Consider the following 17,033-nt stretch of genomic DNA (forward strand, 5'->3'; position numbering starts at 1 on the left):
AAACAAATCCAAACAAAAAGCTAATTAAATAGAAAAGCTGCCGTATAGCTCACTTCCCAATTTTCGGGGCCATCCATTCAGCTTTAAGTACTCCTAACAGCTACCTTCTAAAAGGCAAGGATAATGGTAAAAAGGAAACTCAATGTTCCCGGCTCACAATGTTTCCATCTCTGCCCTGGTGGATTACGGAGCAATACAGATGATCTACATATGCCCTGACTACATGGTATTTGGCTGTTGCTGAAAACGGAGTTTATTATTTATACCCCAAACATTTCGAAGTTCTCTAGGCCAAAGGTTGTATGGGGAAAGGGTCTCTCCTAGAACCCAAAATTTGAGAGAGTGATCCAGGCTGATGAATCTGATCATAACCCTGAATAAAAGCCAAGTAAAGGTTGATGCTGGTGGCCTAAATATTTGTTCCCCAGGAGTAAGTTACTTAGTTGAGATGTTGGCTTAAAAAAATCGCATTTCTTGCTCCAGAGTCATATAAGCACTTTAGATTTTCTGAGCGTTTACCATCTAAGTACAAATGGACATGTTGGCTGGAAATGGGTCCTCTTTTCAGAGCTGATGTTCTTTGATACGTTTTGGTGTATATTTGGGGAAATATTTGTGATTTTAAACTACATGACAAACTTTAACAACGTCATATCTGAAGTAGCAAACACCGTTAGGACCAGGCTGGTTTCTCACCAGCAGCAAAGAAACAGCATGGGGCTGGGGAGGTGGCTCGGTGGTTAGGGGCATTGGCTGGGCTTCAAGAGGATGAGGGCTCAATCTCTAATTCCAGTTCCAAGGGATTGCACACTCTCTCCTAACTTCAATGAGCATCAGGCATGCACACAGTACACAGACATACCTGCAGGCAAAACATTCACACACATAAAGTAAAATAAGTTTAAAATTTTCTTTAAGAAACAGAACACGTGGGCTGGAGAGATGGCTCAGTGGTTAAGAGCATTGCCTGCTCTTCCAAAGGTCCTGAGTTCAATTCCCAGCAACCACATGGTGGCTCACAACCATCTGTAATAAGGTCTGGTGCCCTCTTCTGGCCTGCAGACATATACACAGACAGAATATTGTATACATAATAAATAAATATAAAAAAAAGAAACAGAACACGTTATTCGTGTGTGCGTGTGTGTGTGTGTGTGTGTGTGTGTGTGTGTGTGTGTATGCACTATTTGGCCAAGAGTGGTCATTTTGAGGTTTTAAATCTATCTTACAGTGAAGAGCTAACTCAAGCCCCATCAAATCCCCTACTTTGTAAATTGTGCCCCACGCTGCTATTTAAAATCTACCTTGTAGAACCCACCGTCAGCCATCCATACTCCCCACCTCCCCGTGAGTTTGAGCTGGTTTTTCTGTGACTACCGTAACTATTTACACTTAGATGGCCACAGTCCTTTCTAACTCTTGGCTCCAATCTGAGGAAACTTACTCAGGAAGGAGCTTGGAAAATACTTCCCTAAGTCATCCAAGAGGGTGGAGACCAAAACACAGGCACTTCAGCCTTCAAAGGCACGGTAGCTGGCTAGGAAGAACTTTTTCCTAAGTCCAAAGACAAAACACACAGAAGAGACAATTTTTCACAAAACTTTAGAAGATGAAATATTATTGTAGATGCATCTAGAGTCTTCAATCAGTGTGTTTGTCTTAAGGGGCTACCCTTTCCCATAGCTTCCCTCTAAATACCTTTCCTGCCACAGACCAACTTGAGACAACCAACACTGAAGGGGGGAAAGTTCAGAAAAACCCACAGTGAACTAGAGAAAACAGACTCCATGCCAAGAAAGCAAAAACTTAAGAAACACAGAAGAATCGACTCGACTCACAGGGGGAAAAAAAAAAGCCTGGAGAGTCCTCTCAGGGAAATTCCTGTTCTCCCCAGGAAAGGGCATGATTTCCCTGAGCACGAAGATTGTGTTTCCTCCAGCAAATTCTTACCATTTTAAAACATCAGGATGTCCAGACAGTGTGCCATGCTCTTTTAGAATATCTCCCTTCATCCTCTGTTTTGCAAGGTGCTGTCTCTATTTCGTGTGAATCCCCAGGAATGAAAATGCTAGCTGTTTTTCACTGATGGTCCGTTACATAAGGGACTGTACGAAGTGCTTGGCAGACATTCAGTCCTTCAGCCTGCACACAAGTTCCTGTAAGTTGGTAGTATCTATCACCTTCAAAAACTAAATAATTAAACTGAGCCTCCAGGAAATCAAAAGAACATCTTAAAGATTTGGAAATCCAGTATCCAAATCATTGGTCTCACTCTACACTGTTTTCACCATGAGGGAATACGGATTTGCTCTGTGGGTAAAGGCACTTGCTTGCCACCAAGCCTGATGACCCAAGTGTGGTACCAGAGACCCACATAGTAGAAGAAGAAAACTTGTAAAAGTTGGCCTTTGACCTCCATGGGCGCACCATGGCACATGCATCCAGACACACGTACAAATAAAAAGTGCAGTTTAATTTTTTTCTAAAAGAAAATTGACTTTCACGTTGTAAAACTTGGTTTATTGCATGGTATTAGAATGCATGGTATTGACTAGAAAAGCAATGCATAATTCATAACGTCCACTGAAACTGCATCCGCAAATGACAGAGACCCAGATCTCAAGCAATACTCACAAGAGTGGCTGGGAAGTGGGTGTGTAAATGTTGAAGCATTCGGCTGAAGAAAGGAGGTGGGTTAAGAAGCCAGAGTGTTGATATGTTAACCTTTGGTTTTATTCAAGAAGCATAATTAGAGCAAGACTCTCATTGGATCTGCTGATCTGCAAATACAATCACACTTACTTATGGAAATATCATCAACTATTTCTCACTGTTGAATTCTGACAGAACCTGTACTCCGTTTTTCCATATATACCATGCATAAATACACAAGCCATATAGTTACATATGGTGTAAGCATATATGATGTCATATTATAATGCACGAGACTCATATGCCTCTCCAGTTATCTAATATTTGGTTACTATATCTTCAGCAAGTCAAAACGGTAGGTCATTTCTTCTGTACTTAAACAAGCCAGAAAGCATGGACTCAGAGTGCAGTCATCCACACTGAAAACTTGCTACCTTTTATTTCACATATCATTTTTCACGAGCTTGGCACTGGTAATATGTTAGATTCTCACTCCACTAGTGATAAGAAGTAACTAGAAATGGAATATTCGGTGAAGCATGATTAATAAAAACTCAGAGATAGATATTGGGGTTCAAACTGAAGACCAGAAAAGCAAAGCAGCCAACCACTGGCTCTTGCCTCTACCTCAGTTTGAAAATGGTGATCCTGCCTCCAGGAAACCTCAGAATGAGACCGTGTGTGAGAGCTGTCTCCTCCCATTTTATAATCCTCTCTAGGGTTGGGATTAAAATCATGTACCAACCACTACCACCCCCATTACTATGGCAAACTAGTGTGGCTACTGGGATTAAATGTGTGTGCCACCACTGCCTGGTCTGTAAGGCTGATCAGTGTGGGTGTTTTACTCTTTGAACTTCAGGCAAGCTTTATTTGTTACAATACAAATGAAATGTCTCTACATTTCCCCCTTCTGCCTAAAATAAAAAAGAAGGCTATAATATAGCAAAAACTATATGCAATAAGTGCAATAACTATATACAATATATACAGGCAATAAATACATCAACAATGTCTAGTCCATTTGCATTTGAAAAATTCAGAGAAAAATACTCCATGTCTATCCTATCTTGGTGAATCCAAAGTCTTGTACCTAATTTACTTTCTATCATAACTTGCTTCCTGCATCTGGTAAACAATGAAAACTATAACTATCTAGTCTTCAACTACCTCAGAGACCCAAGAAAGAAATAATATTAACTGAACAAGCAAGAAGTGCAAGCAAGTGACTTCCAAAAAATGTGAGTAATGACAGAAACAGCTGGCTGCCTAGACAGTCACCCAAAGTTCCTCTGCAGCGTTGGGGCATCTCCGTTTTTGGGAACGTGTGCATAGTTTTCCAGGCTACTTCCTGTTGGTTGGAGGTGCTGATAATCTTGTGGGAATCCAAAGAAAATTTAGGATTACGGTCAAATCCTCACTGGAGTATTCTTTAAGGCTGGATCAACTCAGCCAGCAGTCTTGAAGTTGTTCTGGATGTAGAACTCAGAGGAAACTGCAACAGAGGTGCTCAAAAACATTGAAACATCTGGGCCATCCACTCCTATCAGAGACTTCTTCAGGGGGTCTTCCTTGATCAAACCTTATTTTTCTTAACCCAGAATGAATTCACAGCCTCTCACTTCTTGTGGAAGCAAAAGCAAAACCTCTTCTCCAAAGTAACATATTGTTCGCTTAAATTTTGAAGTCAAGGCATTTTCAAAATACATAGGTTGGATTAATCCATTGGCATTTATATCTTTGGTTGTGTGCCTAGCCTTTAACAGCTGAGCCATCTCTCCAGCCCATTCAGCAGCATTTATAATCAAATGTGTTTTAACAGCTGTTGCTCCTTCCTCAGCAGTCAAACAAGTCAAAGTCAACACAATAACATACAGTGTCCAGATTCTCTGTGTATTTTCCATCTTTACATGGAAGTTAATTTGGGGTGGATGGGAGCTGGGAGTGCTAGTTTTTCTCCTGAACCCAGGTGGCTATGTTTAGATCCAGTCTGGGCTGTGCTGATGGAAAAAAAAACTAAAGCAAATGGCTTTTTTCATGAATTATACCCCAAATTTTGGATGCCAAATGTAGCATGAATAATAAAAACTCAGAGACAGATATTGGGGTTCAAAATGAAGAGCAGAAAAGCAAAGCAGCCAGCCACTGGCTCTTACCTTGATCTCAGTCCAAAAATGGTGATCCTACTTCCAGGAATCTCAGAGTGAGACTGAGAGCTGTCTCCTCCTGTCTAACAGTCCTCTCTAGTTCTAGGATTAAGGGTGTGCACCACTACTGTGTGGTTTTTATGGCAAGTTAGTGTGGCTACTGGGGTTAAAGCTGTGTGTCATTGCTGCCTGGTCTGGAAGGCTGGCAAGTATGGCTGTTTTACTTTTCTGATCTTCAGGCAAGCTTTATTTATTAAAATGAAATGCCACTACAATTGGGGGCTGGAGAGATGGCTCAAAAGTTAAAAGTTTGTGCCATTCTTGCAGAAAACCTAAATTCAATTCCCAGCACCCACACTGGGCAGCTCACAGCCATCTGTAACTCCAAGGAGATCAGACACCTCTGGCCTCTATAATCACCTACGTACAGATAGGCATTTTTTTCTTTAAATCTTTTTTTTTTTAAAGAAAAGGAATATTGTTGGAGACGATATTTTCTGTCAACTGATGTGACAGCTGACAGCAAATAGTAAAACAATAGGAAAGATATTCAGGCTGGGGAGACCCCTCAGATGTCAAAGGCTAAGCTCAGAATCAAAACATCAACACGATATTTTCACACAAAGCGCCTCATTATGGTTCTGAACTCCATCCTTTGAGGATTCCTTTTGGAATCTTAGAATTAAGAGACCTGTGCTGCTGCGCTGGAATCCCCTCCACAAAATTCCTGGCAGTTATTGCCATGTGGCTCTGCCATAAACTGGAACCATAATGACTTCCCCCGAAGTTCCAGTTCATGGTGGAACCAGGCCTTGCCACCACGCTTCACTGTGCTGCTGACCCTCTTCATCCTCAGACGAACCTGTGTACAGATGGCACTGCACAGCTAGCTAGTCAGAGACCGACCGGCCGGGGCTCCAGAAGAACATTTGATCATCAGCATTGAAGGCTGACTGTACAGGCTGGCAACACAAGCACTATACGGCCGCCTGTGACTAATCTGTTTTTAGGACAATACTGAGAAGTGACACCACTTCTAAACGGAAAGGGAAATAGATTGACCTCTTTGAGTGTATTCTCTGCCTGTGACGCGATGAAAGGTTTATGTAAGCAGCCTTGAACATCATGTATAGCCCCAACCCCCCTGTGAAACAGGATGCTCTTGATGACAAGCAGAAAGAAGCAAGCATCTCTATACTGCCTTTGCAGCCCACTCGGTGTGGACCTGAGTCCTGGCTCCTTCATCCCCTCTGTGCTTTCTGCCTCACTTGCAAAGTGGGCACAGTGAGCTGCACCCCCTGACTATTAGAGGAAAACAAAGCATCACAAGAGGCCCTTGTGCTGGAAGAGATGCATCCGTTTCTACCTCTTCCAAACAAATAACCCCAAGCTTCATTTTCCTCTCTGTGTCTTGCCTCTCATTTGTAAAATTATTGTATTGGGATAAACAACCTTCGAACTCCAGCCTGCTCTGACCTTCTAACACTCTGTCCGTGTACTGGCACCGCCCTCTTATTCTCTGGGAATGGAAATATGAAGAAAGTCTGTGTTAAGCAAACACAGTTCTCTTCAAATCCTACAAAGTAAAACCTGACCTGATCTTGATACACTGTCATAACTTCCTCAGAGGACCCTAATCAACACGTGGTCTTTCATTTATCTTAATCTGTAAAACTTTTGCTGTGTGTTTTCCTTCCTTCAAGCCTCCTCTGAGCTTCTCTCCTTCTGTTTCAGGTTTCTGTATCACTTTCCTTACCCACATATTTAATAGTTTTATCAATGAATTATACTTTAATATGAGTAAGTTTCAATCTTAGTATTAAATCAAAATATTCTGTAGAATTTTAGTTTATGGCAAAAGAGTTCCAGGCATTAAGTATGTTCAAGATTAGTCTGGAACTCAGAGAAGGGGGTGGGAATTGTTCTATGGAGCCCACATTCATGATTTTCTCCTACAGAACCTAGAGGCTTGGCACTCAAGATAACCTGCACGGAACCTGCCCAAATGATGGCGAGACATATTCTTCCAGATTTTTGCAGACTCTATCATGAGAACCTTCTACCAGATTCTGCCTGGCCCACCCAGTCCTTTCCCATCACAGCCTCAAGACAAGTCATGCAGCCATCTTTAGTACCAGATTCCTAACTCCCTCAACCAACTGCCCACCCAAGAATTCCAAATCTTTAAAATGGTTCCAAGCCAGAAGTCCAAGGAAGCTCTCCCTGATGTAAGCCAGGGCATCTGATTTTGTTTCATTGCATCCTTTGGAACAGAACTTCCCAAGAAATACTCAGCAAATATAGGTCTGTGATGGTAAATACTCTTTGCGATGTAGAAGTAAAACACAATATAGTTATATAAACTTGGGGAGCTTTGTGCTAAGCAAAATAAAACAAGTTCCCCAGGGCTCTCAAGATGCTGCTTTATCTTGTGAATTAATACTTCCAGGCTCTTTTAATCAGAATCCAATAATTTTCTCCAAAGTGCATCTATGAAAATTTAGAATACTAACACCAGCCACTCCAGTGGCTGCCACTTAAGGTGAAGGATGGTTCCCACCCTCACTGACATTGGTCCCGGTGACGTGAGCTGCTTTGGTCAATAGAATATTAGAGAACGTGATCGAAGCCAAGGCCTCAAATATTTTTTGTATAAATTAGCTTATCTTTTGACTTCTGTCTTTCCCATGGGAACTCATCCTTAACTACTTGTTCTAGAATAATGGAAAACTCATGGAGGAGACTTGAACCCAGCCAGTAGCGTAAAAGTAAGGCTGGGTGACCCACGAACTTGAAGGAGCCACCCAAGGAGCTCAGCCTAAATGAGGCCTCCTGTTTCTTTCATTACGTATTATTCCTTTTCTCTACTTCTTTAACAGGGCAGAGCCTAGCCTGCCTCCAGCTTCTCAGGGGATGGGGTAGAGTTTCTTTCCACACTCCTGTTCATTGCCCATTGACTAATTTTCTCAACTATATAACTAAAGCATGGCGTATTAGTTTTTCAGACTGAAAGATGTCAAACCAAGGGAAGATGTATTTGGCTCAATGTTCCAGAAGGTTCTCCCCATGGCTGCTTGACCCTATACATGATGTGGGATTCCCCTCTGGATGCTGTGCATGTCTTATTACCATTGGTTAATAAAAAATCTGCTTTGGGCCTTGGCAGAGTAGAATAAAGCCAGGTGGGAAATCTGAACAGAGGCATACAGAGAAAGCAGGTGGGGTTGGTCAAGTAGCTGCCGAAGGAGACAGAACCTAGCTGGTAGGCCACAGCCTTGTGGTGATTCACGTATTAATAGAAATAGGTTAATTTAAGATGTAAGAGCTAGCCAGAAATATGCGTAAGCTATTGGCCAAACAGTGTTGTAATTAATATAGTTTCTGGTTATTATTCGTGTCTGGGTGGCCGGGAAACTAACAAGCAGTCTCTGCCTACATATACACATGGACTGAACATCATGGAAGCAGAAGCTTCAGACAGAGTCAGTTGTCCCCCTGGGGATGGACAAGAAGCAGAGAGGGGAAGTAAGGGAAGGGACCTACTTCATCCTGCTGTGCCTTACCTCCTAAAAGTCCCAGAACCACCCCCACATCGCTGGGGGCTCTGCTTTCACACCTCAAGCATCAGAGAAAAGTTTGCTAGCGCTCCAAATCTAGCTTCAGCTTCCACCCCTTCTATTCATTTCTGTCTTTTGCGGTTAATAGTTTGACTGAGGTGGGTGTAAGTTTTTGGATTTTCCCTCATTGTGTACCCAGGAAGACCAAGTTTGTTTTCTTTTTTAAAAAACAACTTTCTTAATTTTTTTTTATTTTACATGCCAATCCCAGTTCCCCCTCTCTCTCTTCCACCCGCTCCCCCACCTTCTCCCCCCCCCCCATTCACTCCTCAGAGAGGGTAATACCTTCCATCTGGAGTCAACAAAGTCTGTCACATCATGTCGAGGCAGGACCAGGTCTTCCTCCCTGCATCTCAGCCGAGCCAGGTATCCCTATGTTTGTTTCTATTTAAACTTCCACCAGACATAGTGGACCATACCCATGAGGGAGAGCTCATTGGCTACACCAGGAGGATTGCTAGTTCAAGAACAAATAACAAAAGAAAAACTAAACTTCCAGGCTGAACTCTAGCAAATCACCATAAGAATAGACTTGTGTGGCTTCCTAGTCTCTCTGTGAGCTACTGTTAAGAATGACCCTAGCCAGAACTAAGTTCATCTCCATGAAAAGCAGTTTGGGAAAATGAGTTTTGGTACCCTTCAAATCCCCTCTCCCTACGAGCCCGTCATTATTTTCTGGTGTTCTACAAAATTGGGGCAGCCTTTAGGACTGGGCATACTTTCAGCTTCCCTTGTAAGCCTCGGATTAATTGCTCTGTGCGAGAGTTCTAGTTTGTGAATCGGAATGGGTGGGCCTACCACCCAGACAAACTGAGACTTTCAGGACTAGTAACTTCCAGTGATGCCAAGGGCCAGGTCTCCTGAATCCTGCCATTGGTACTTTTCTTCTTCAAATCTCTGCTCTCCCTCTGAATTTTTATATATATAAAAAAATCACATGCTTTTATGTGTATTTGATTCCAATTTAGATCTACTGTCTGATTTGGAAAGACATCAAATAATGACTTCAAAAACAAGAACAAAACAAAAAAAAATCTCTAGGTGAATAGTAAGAACGTGTGATTCTAAGAAGCCTTCCATTTATTTAGTTGAACCAAAAAAAAAAAAAAAAATAGAAATCCAGTGTCCTCTTACCTGATAGTTCAAGCAACTTTAAAAGCTACTTCAAAAGGATGGAGAGTTGTGGGAAATGACTAAATGACACTGAAAGCAGCACTCTATGCTTTAAAAGTTCAAAAATTAGGCAATCTGTGTGGCAGAAAGATAGGACCTACAGAAATCAGGACATGGCCTTGAATGAGTCCCAGAACTGATAATGTAGGCAAGTTATGTACCGAAACCAATAGCTAGGGACTGGATATGTTTAAAAACATCCCTGTTGAGGTCATTTGAGGGCAGATAGCCTCTTTATTGCGTCTTTGTAAATAACGCCTGCTATTGGCCAGGTGGCCCCACCACTGTGCGCACTGCTTTGATGATGTAAACTACCAACTCAGTGCCTACCCCAGAGTTCCTTGGAAGCATTCAGGCAAGGCTGCGATGTTTAGGTCAGCAAAAATGTTTATCTGCACATTTCTTGTATGACTGGAGATAATAAACTTAAGAAGGGCAATTTGGCTATTTTATCCAGCTACACACTCATGTACATTCATGCTTCATTATTGGACAATGAAATATAAAGCTAGTTCTCAGGGGTGAGGACTAGAGTAGTGAGGCACTTGCCCTGGGTTTGACTGTCAGCATCACAACAACCATCACAGAGGACTTTCCTGTGCCAGCATCCCCCCAGGAGTGATGCTTGCATGAGCAATACAGACAAAACCTTCAGCTGTGTAAAGCTGACATTCTAGAGTGGCAGGTGAGCTGTTCTAGGCAACTAAAGATCTTAGTAAGGAGATAGAACATCCCTGGAAACCTCTTAAGTATTAATGGAGACAGGTCATAGAGGTGGCTTAAAATATTAAGAATGGTAGCTGGGAAGATGTTATTGATATGGAGGCATTTATCTTTTTATTATGCTTAAAAGTTTGAGGCTACTGAGTTGGTCAGCATCATGAGTTACAACCAGTCAAAGGGAAGTGTTGGCAGAGGCTGCTCGTTCGTTCCTAGATGCCCAGACCTGTATCACCACATGGTTATGGCCTACCGACAAGGTTCCAACACATCTGTTTATATATATATATATATATATATATATATATATATATATGTATATATATATGTATATATATATACATATATATATATATATATATATATCAGCCTGGCTATACTCTGTTAAGCCATTGACAGAGAGCAGCTTCTTTATTAACCAATAAAAGCAACACATATACAGAAGGACTTCCCACACCAGGGAAGCACAATGTAAGGAATCTTCCTTGAGTAGCTAAATGCAATCTGGGAAGATTTTGATTCCAAAGAAAAATCATGGTATTTCTTTCAAACAAACAATCAATCACAGGAAGCAGAGTGAGCAAACTAGAAATGGTATGAGTCTTTAAGACCACCCCCAGTGACATACTTCCTCCAGTAAAGCCACATCACCTGGACAGTGCCACCAGCTAGGGTCCGAGTATTCAAACATCTCTACCTATGGGAGGCATTCTCATTCACACCACCGGTGAGAACCATGAGAGAGGAAGACACCCACCATTGACCAACACATGCAAACGCATGCATGCATACCTACACACATGCACAAGACAAAAGATAGAAATGGAGAAACAAGAAAGGGGTCAAGGTTGTGGGGGATCTTAAGGGAAGGTGTGTCTTTTGCTTCTGCTGTGCCTTCACATGCTTGCTGTTGCCATCTTTCTCTGGAATCTAGTATAGTGTGAATGGCTGTGGGGAGATCCCCACTGCTGTAATATAGTGTGTTTATCTCATGGAAACATCTTGTTCTACTGCACACTTTTACGATTATAAAGATGATTTTTTCCTAGGCTGTACTGTCTAATTGATAATGATATTGTTAATTTATATAGAGTTTTTATGAATAAAAACAAACACAAGGAAATGTTATACAGCTAGGACCATGAGTTTCACCTAAGAGCTACATAGATTGCAGCCCAAGTTAATGACCAAGAAAAACAGCTGAATCCCAGGAGCCAGGCTGGTTCAAATTCCTTTAATCTTAATGCTAAAAGACCCTGACACAGGTTTTGGTGTGCATCATTAGCTGAAACAAAGCCTCATAACAATTTCTGGTTAGATCAGATGTCTTGGTAATAGCTTTAAGGTGAAAAAACCAAGAAGACAATCTGAAATTTTAAAAAGGCACAGTTACCCAGCATTGGTGGTGCATGGAGATCTCCATGAGTTCAAGGTCAGCCTGGTCTATAGAAGCTAGTTCCAGGACAGCCAGAGCTACAGAGAGAAACCTTGTGTTGGGAAAAAAAAAAAAACCACAAACACATGGTTGAGTGAGGTCAGAGAACAAGAACAAAGCCTCCCATCATTAGCTGATGTACTTTCTTTTTTATTTTTTTTATTTTACTTTTTTATTTTTTTGGGTTTTCGAGACAGGGTTTCTCTGTGGCTTTGGAGCCTGTCCTGGAACTAGCTCTTGTAGACCAGGCTGGTCTCGAACTCACAGAGATCCGCCTGCCTCTGCCTCCCCCGAGTGCTGGGATTAAAGGCGTGCGCCACCACCGCCCGGTAGCTGATGTACTTTCTTACTAGGACTAGATGATGACCAAAGGTGATGATTAATTCCTTATACCCATTTCTGCCCTTGATCTCCTGATATTAAAAAAACTATTGAGGAGTTGGTATGCACCCTAAAGTTCTAAAGTAGACCTGATTCTTTTTCATATATAAAAGTTTAGATTTGCAAGTCCTTTAAGATTCCTTATAAGATTACCTTTCAAGACAAGTAATTGGTCTTTCCTTTGTAACTACAAAACAGAGTCTGCCAGTAAAAGACCTGACTGAGAAGAGTATCTTGCTTGCCCACATGGTTAATCTATAACAAGTTGCTTGGGTACGAATGTACGTGGGTTCTTGGAATAATTTGTTTTTCTCCTGTAATACGTAAAATGTTTAATCATGTAGGGATGTGGAAAACATGCTGTGGTTTACTGGTATTCGTTGCAATCATTCACTTGAAAAACAGAATGTAGCCACCTTGTCAATTTTATATTGCCACAAAGATTTCGTTGGGGTACAGAAGAGAAGAATAAAGAAGGAAACCATTAAGAGGGTGAGCATCTTTTCCCTAACACCCTTGGATAGGAAAGCGTAGTACATTGGCTCCGCTGACTCTGGGGATCCCTTCTGAACCCTGCTGCTGGAGGCTGCCCCACTCCAGGCAGTGACAGAAGGAATTGTGGGGGAGAGGTCTGAGGTGGAAGATGAATGAAGAGTTGAGCAGAAAAGGGGATAGCTAGGGGGCTAACACTAAGATAATTGAAAAAGCCATACAGATGGATACCAGCTGTTTTTACAAGACACACACACACACACTTCATACACACCTTATACAGGAGATAATTTTCTTCTCCCAGAGGTCATGGGTTGCCAAATAAAAAGCCAGTGCCAGACACCTCCCCTCAAGTTGTTGGTCAGTAGTATCCTGGAAACCCCCAAAACAATACAATATACTCTGTTATCATTGGTCATGGTTACCTAGCAGAACTTGATGCTAAGACCCTTTTACTTAAGACACCATATGCTTTGATGACAGGACACAGGAAATAAACAATCTGGTGCTAACTAGAAACCTTGCTCCCTGCTGTCTAGCTTTCCCAGCACCAAGGGACACTACACAGAAAGCTGGAGGTGAAAAGTCAGCCGCGGCCTTACACGGTCATGAACCCTTGCAAGTTACAAGAGTGACTAGCCTGGCAAAGTAAGCCAGTGGTGCAATAGTGACAGGGATGCTATCGGGGTAACCAAATGCCTTCTCAGTGGATTTGAGGTCCACTCCAAAGGAGGAAGTACATGCCTGGTATTGTAAACCAGGCTAAGAGCCCATGGGTAGGCGGATCAGAAGCCTGGGGGGAGGGGCTGCTACTATTAGTTTGCTAAGCGGACATAGTATCGAAAGACCTTCTAAATACAATCCTCTGTACCTATAGATTAGCACTACATGAAGTCTTTGTGCAGCAGACAGCGGTTATGTAAAAACTCAACAAGTCATCAATAGAGATCGATTGATAAGAACTGTGAATGAGAGCTGTGAGCTGATGAGAATTCTGTCTCAATCAAAGAGAATAAGTGTCAGTGGAAATCCAGCCACAAATGGGACATTTGGAGCATCGTGAAAAAAGAAATGAAAGGATTATAAGATCCAGAGGTTTGGGAGGCCTGAGATAAAAGAGCGTCTTATGGACAGGACAGGACTGCAACACACATGACTTCACGGGAACTGTCATTGGTTGCATAAGACCCGTACAATGGCAAACCAGGCAACATTCCAGCAGAAGTGGGAGAGGGGCTCAGATGCTTCCAATCTCTTAACTGAGGAACTAGTGACAGTTGATGGTTGCTAGGAGCGAGGCAGAGAGAGAGAGAGAGAGAGAGAGAGAGAGAGAGAGAGAGAGATTCCTTTAAGAGGAGAGGAGAGCTTTTTTTAAAGGTGTGGTCCAGGTAGATTACCCATGCTTCAATGGATGGCTCTACCCCCGTGCATATATGGGCTGCACAAGTCAGAATCAGTGTGTCTAAAAGACAAAATTAAATTATAAAGGTGAGAGAGAGGTCATGAAGTTGAAGGTAGGTTAAAAGCTAAGACAGAGATCTGGGAGGTACCAGAGGAATGAAGGTGACTATGATTGAAATTCCCAATGAATTAATTTAAAATATTATACAGAAAGTACAAACATTTGCTCAGTCTTAGAAGCATAAAATAGTAGCACATTGGCCGAAGATTAGTAAAAAGCTCCAGATATACAATCCAGGAGACAGTTCAATGATTCCGCTACGTCACCATAAGATGTATAGAGCATTAGGTCAGTGGCAGCTTAAAATAAAGACAAAAGCCCAAGGAAAACACTATGTGTGGCTGTCAGTTCCCACAAATGAGAGCAAAGGCTGATCTCTCTTCCCAGTCACCAGCAGCAACAGCTTAAGGATACTAAGGACATCACCAAGCTACAGGTGACAACATACAAGAAGGATTAATACACCGAGTGACAAAACCAAGATCCATCCGGAACATCTCAGCTAAAGGTTTACTATGATGAAATTTGTCATGGCTATTTCAAGTTCTTATCCTTATATCCAAAACCCACATTTATAAATGTGGAGTAAGGAAAGGATGGCCTGAGAGCAGTTATGCAGATATGACTTCTTTAGAGTCAAAGAACAATGATGCCATCGCCACTTGTTGAGCATATCACTGCACACACTGTCAATGTTCCCTAGCAATTTTCATAGTTCTGAAAGGGAGGTTATTGGCATCTCCACTGTAAAGATGAGGAAATAGGGAATTTGAAACTTTAAGTAAAATGCCTAGAGTCGAAAACCTAATCATTATTGAAACCTGGGGTTGAATCTATCTAAAACCATATCCTAACCAATATGTTGTTACCTTATTTAAAAATAATAGTATCAATAAAAGACCTAAAGACATTCTTTGGAATGTACAAGTCTCAACTGGATTACTGCATTCCATTTTCTCTAAGTTCATTCCTTCGTTAGGTAGAAATAGAGAGATATTAGGTGACAGATTAAACAGATAGGTGAGTGGATGGGAAGATAGATAGATAGATAGATAGATAGATAGATAGATGATATGCAGACAAACGGACGGATGGAGAGACAGAAAGACAGATAGATGAAAGACAGATGGAAGGATAGATGATGGATAGATGATGGATGGATGGACAGGTGATAGATAGATGATAGATAGACAAACAGACACAGACAAGATTTTTCAAAGGCATAGACACAGCATATTCTGAGAGGGCTAGCAAGCATGTCCCATGAGATATGAATAAAGAAACAAAGAACTCATTGCAGTATCAGGAAACAGGCTTACATGTTGAGTTTAGCCAAAATGGCTCTCTCGTGTTAGTTTTGTGACCTTTTGCATCAGTTTGTCACCTGTAAAGTGTGCATGACAGTCACTTCTCAGCATTGCTGCTTGGATGTAGTAATAAGAGCGGCGGGGCTGCGTCCCCGTCACCCCGGCCGCCTGCTAGCTTATGCCCGAAATAACAACACACAAACTGTATTCATTTAAACACTGCTTGGCCCATTCTCTTCTAGGCTAATTCTCACATATTAATTTAGCCCATTTCTAATCATCTGTGTGTAGCACCCCAAGGTGCGCTTACCGGGAAGATTCTAGCCTATGTCCATCCTGGGTCGGAGCTGAATCGTGTGTGTCTGCCCAGGAGAGGATGGTATCTCTGAGCTCACTTCCTCTTCCTCCCAGCATTCTGTTCTGTTTACTCCTCCCACCTATGTTTTAACCTATGAGGGCCAGCTAAGCAGTTTCTTTATTTTTTTAACCAATGACCTTCGTCCATCACTTGGAAGCATTAGAAACGATGAATATGAAGTCTCTTGGCACAGCCCTGGAACATGGAAAGTGGTCCAGATAGTAATATCACCGCCCTTTGTGGAGATAAAGAGCAAGGACCCTACCTCCGTATGGGGCGAGCACTCAAAATGGCAGGTGTCAGAGAACCTGCCTCCAAGTGAGCATCCATCCTGAGAGGCATTTAGCCAGAATTATGAAGGTTCAGTAAGCAAAACTCACACCAAGTCCTTTCAAAGATGAGGTTCTATAGAACAGGTGTGTTTTCTCTTACCTGCAGAATGATGTCACCAGCAAGCAAGGTCCTCACTTCCAGTTGCAGTGAAGGGAAGACAGGTTGCAGGTCACTTTCAATCTCCTTGACTTCAGTGGCATACCCCTTTTTGATTAATTCATGAAAAAAAAAGGCCTAGGGGCTGGAGAGATGGCTCAGTGGTTAAGAGCATTGCCTGCTCTTCCAAAGGTCCTGAGTTCAATTCCCGGCAACCACATGGTGGCTCACAACCATCTGTAATGAGGTCTGGTGCCCTCTTCTGGCCTGCAGACATACACACAGACAAAATATTGTATACATAATAAATAAATAAATATTTTAAAAAAGAGAGAAAAAAAGGACTATTTGTAATCTCAGGATCGGGAGAACCTTCATTTAGGAGAGCAAGCCCGAAGGAAACGTGACTTTGTCATCAATTAGGCTTTTTTAAAAAGAAGGCAGGAAAAGAAAATTAATGCATTCTTTTTTACTTGTAGAAATAGCTAAAAGACCAGAGGAATAGAGTTAGCTGAACAGGTTAAAAACAGATATAAAAAGGCTGTAGTTGACATGACTCAGTCTCCCAAATAATGGTAGCTTGTGATTTGCCACGTGGGGTCTGGGCGGTGTGGTTCTATAGCCTCACACTAGCGTACTACTAGGGGAATAATTTTAGCCATGCCTTTTTCCTTAATGAAAATGTTTTGAGGACCTGAGCTGCTCTTTGCCTTGTCATTTGAACTATATTTCATCACAGCCCGTTTTACTATGTTTGGAAATTCATCTGGGATGATGAAAAAGCCAAATTACAAACTGGCCTCCAGCCTTGGGGAAATAACTTGGGTATTTTGTTTACAGGCCAGGGGGATGAAATCTGC

General features: G+C 41.9%; 1 long non-coding RNA gene across 1 annotated transcript in view; it reads right to left on the reverse strand.

The window, feature by feature from the left end:
• The window catches only part of LOC121448683, a 40,328-nt gene extending 24,029 nt beyond the window's left edge, over window positions 1–16,299 (reverse strand). Inside the window, exon 1 of the long non-coding RNA XR_005974383.1 lies at window positions 16,177–16,299. This is a non-coding gene — a long non-coding RNA (uncharacterized LOC121448683). The remainder of the gene's footprint in view (window positions 1–16,176) is intronic.
• Between the last annotated feature and the right edge of the window lie 734 nt (window positions 16,300–17,033).

The sequence above is a fragment of the Microtus oregoni genome, unplaced genomic scaffold, assembly GCF_018167655.1.
Source record: "Microtus oregoni isolate MIOR12 unplaced genomic scaffold, Mior012 000005F_ref0000423, whole genome shotgun sequence".
Classification (NCBI taxonomy): Eukaryota; Metazoa; Chordata; class Mammalia; order Rodentia; family Cricetidae; genus Microtus; species Microtus oregoni.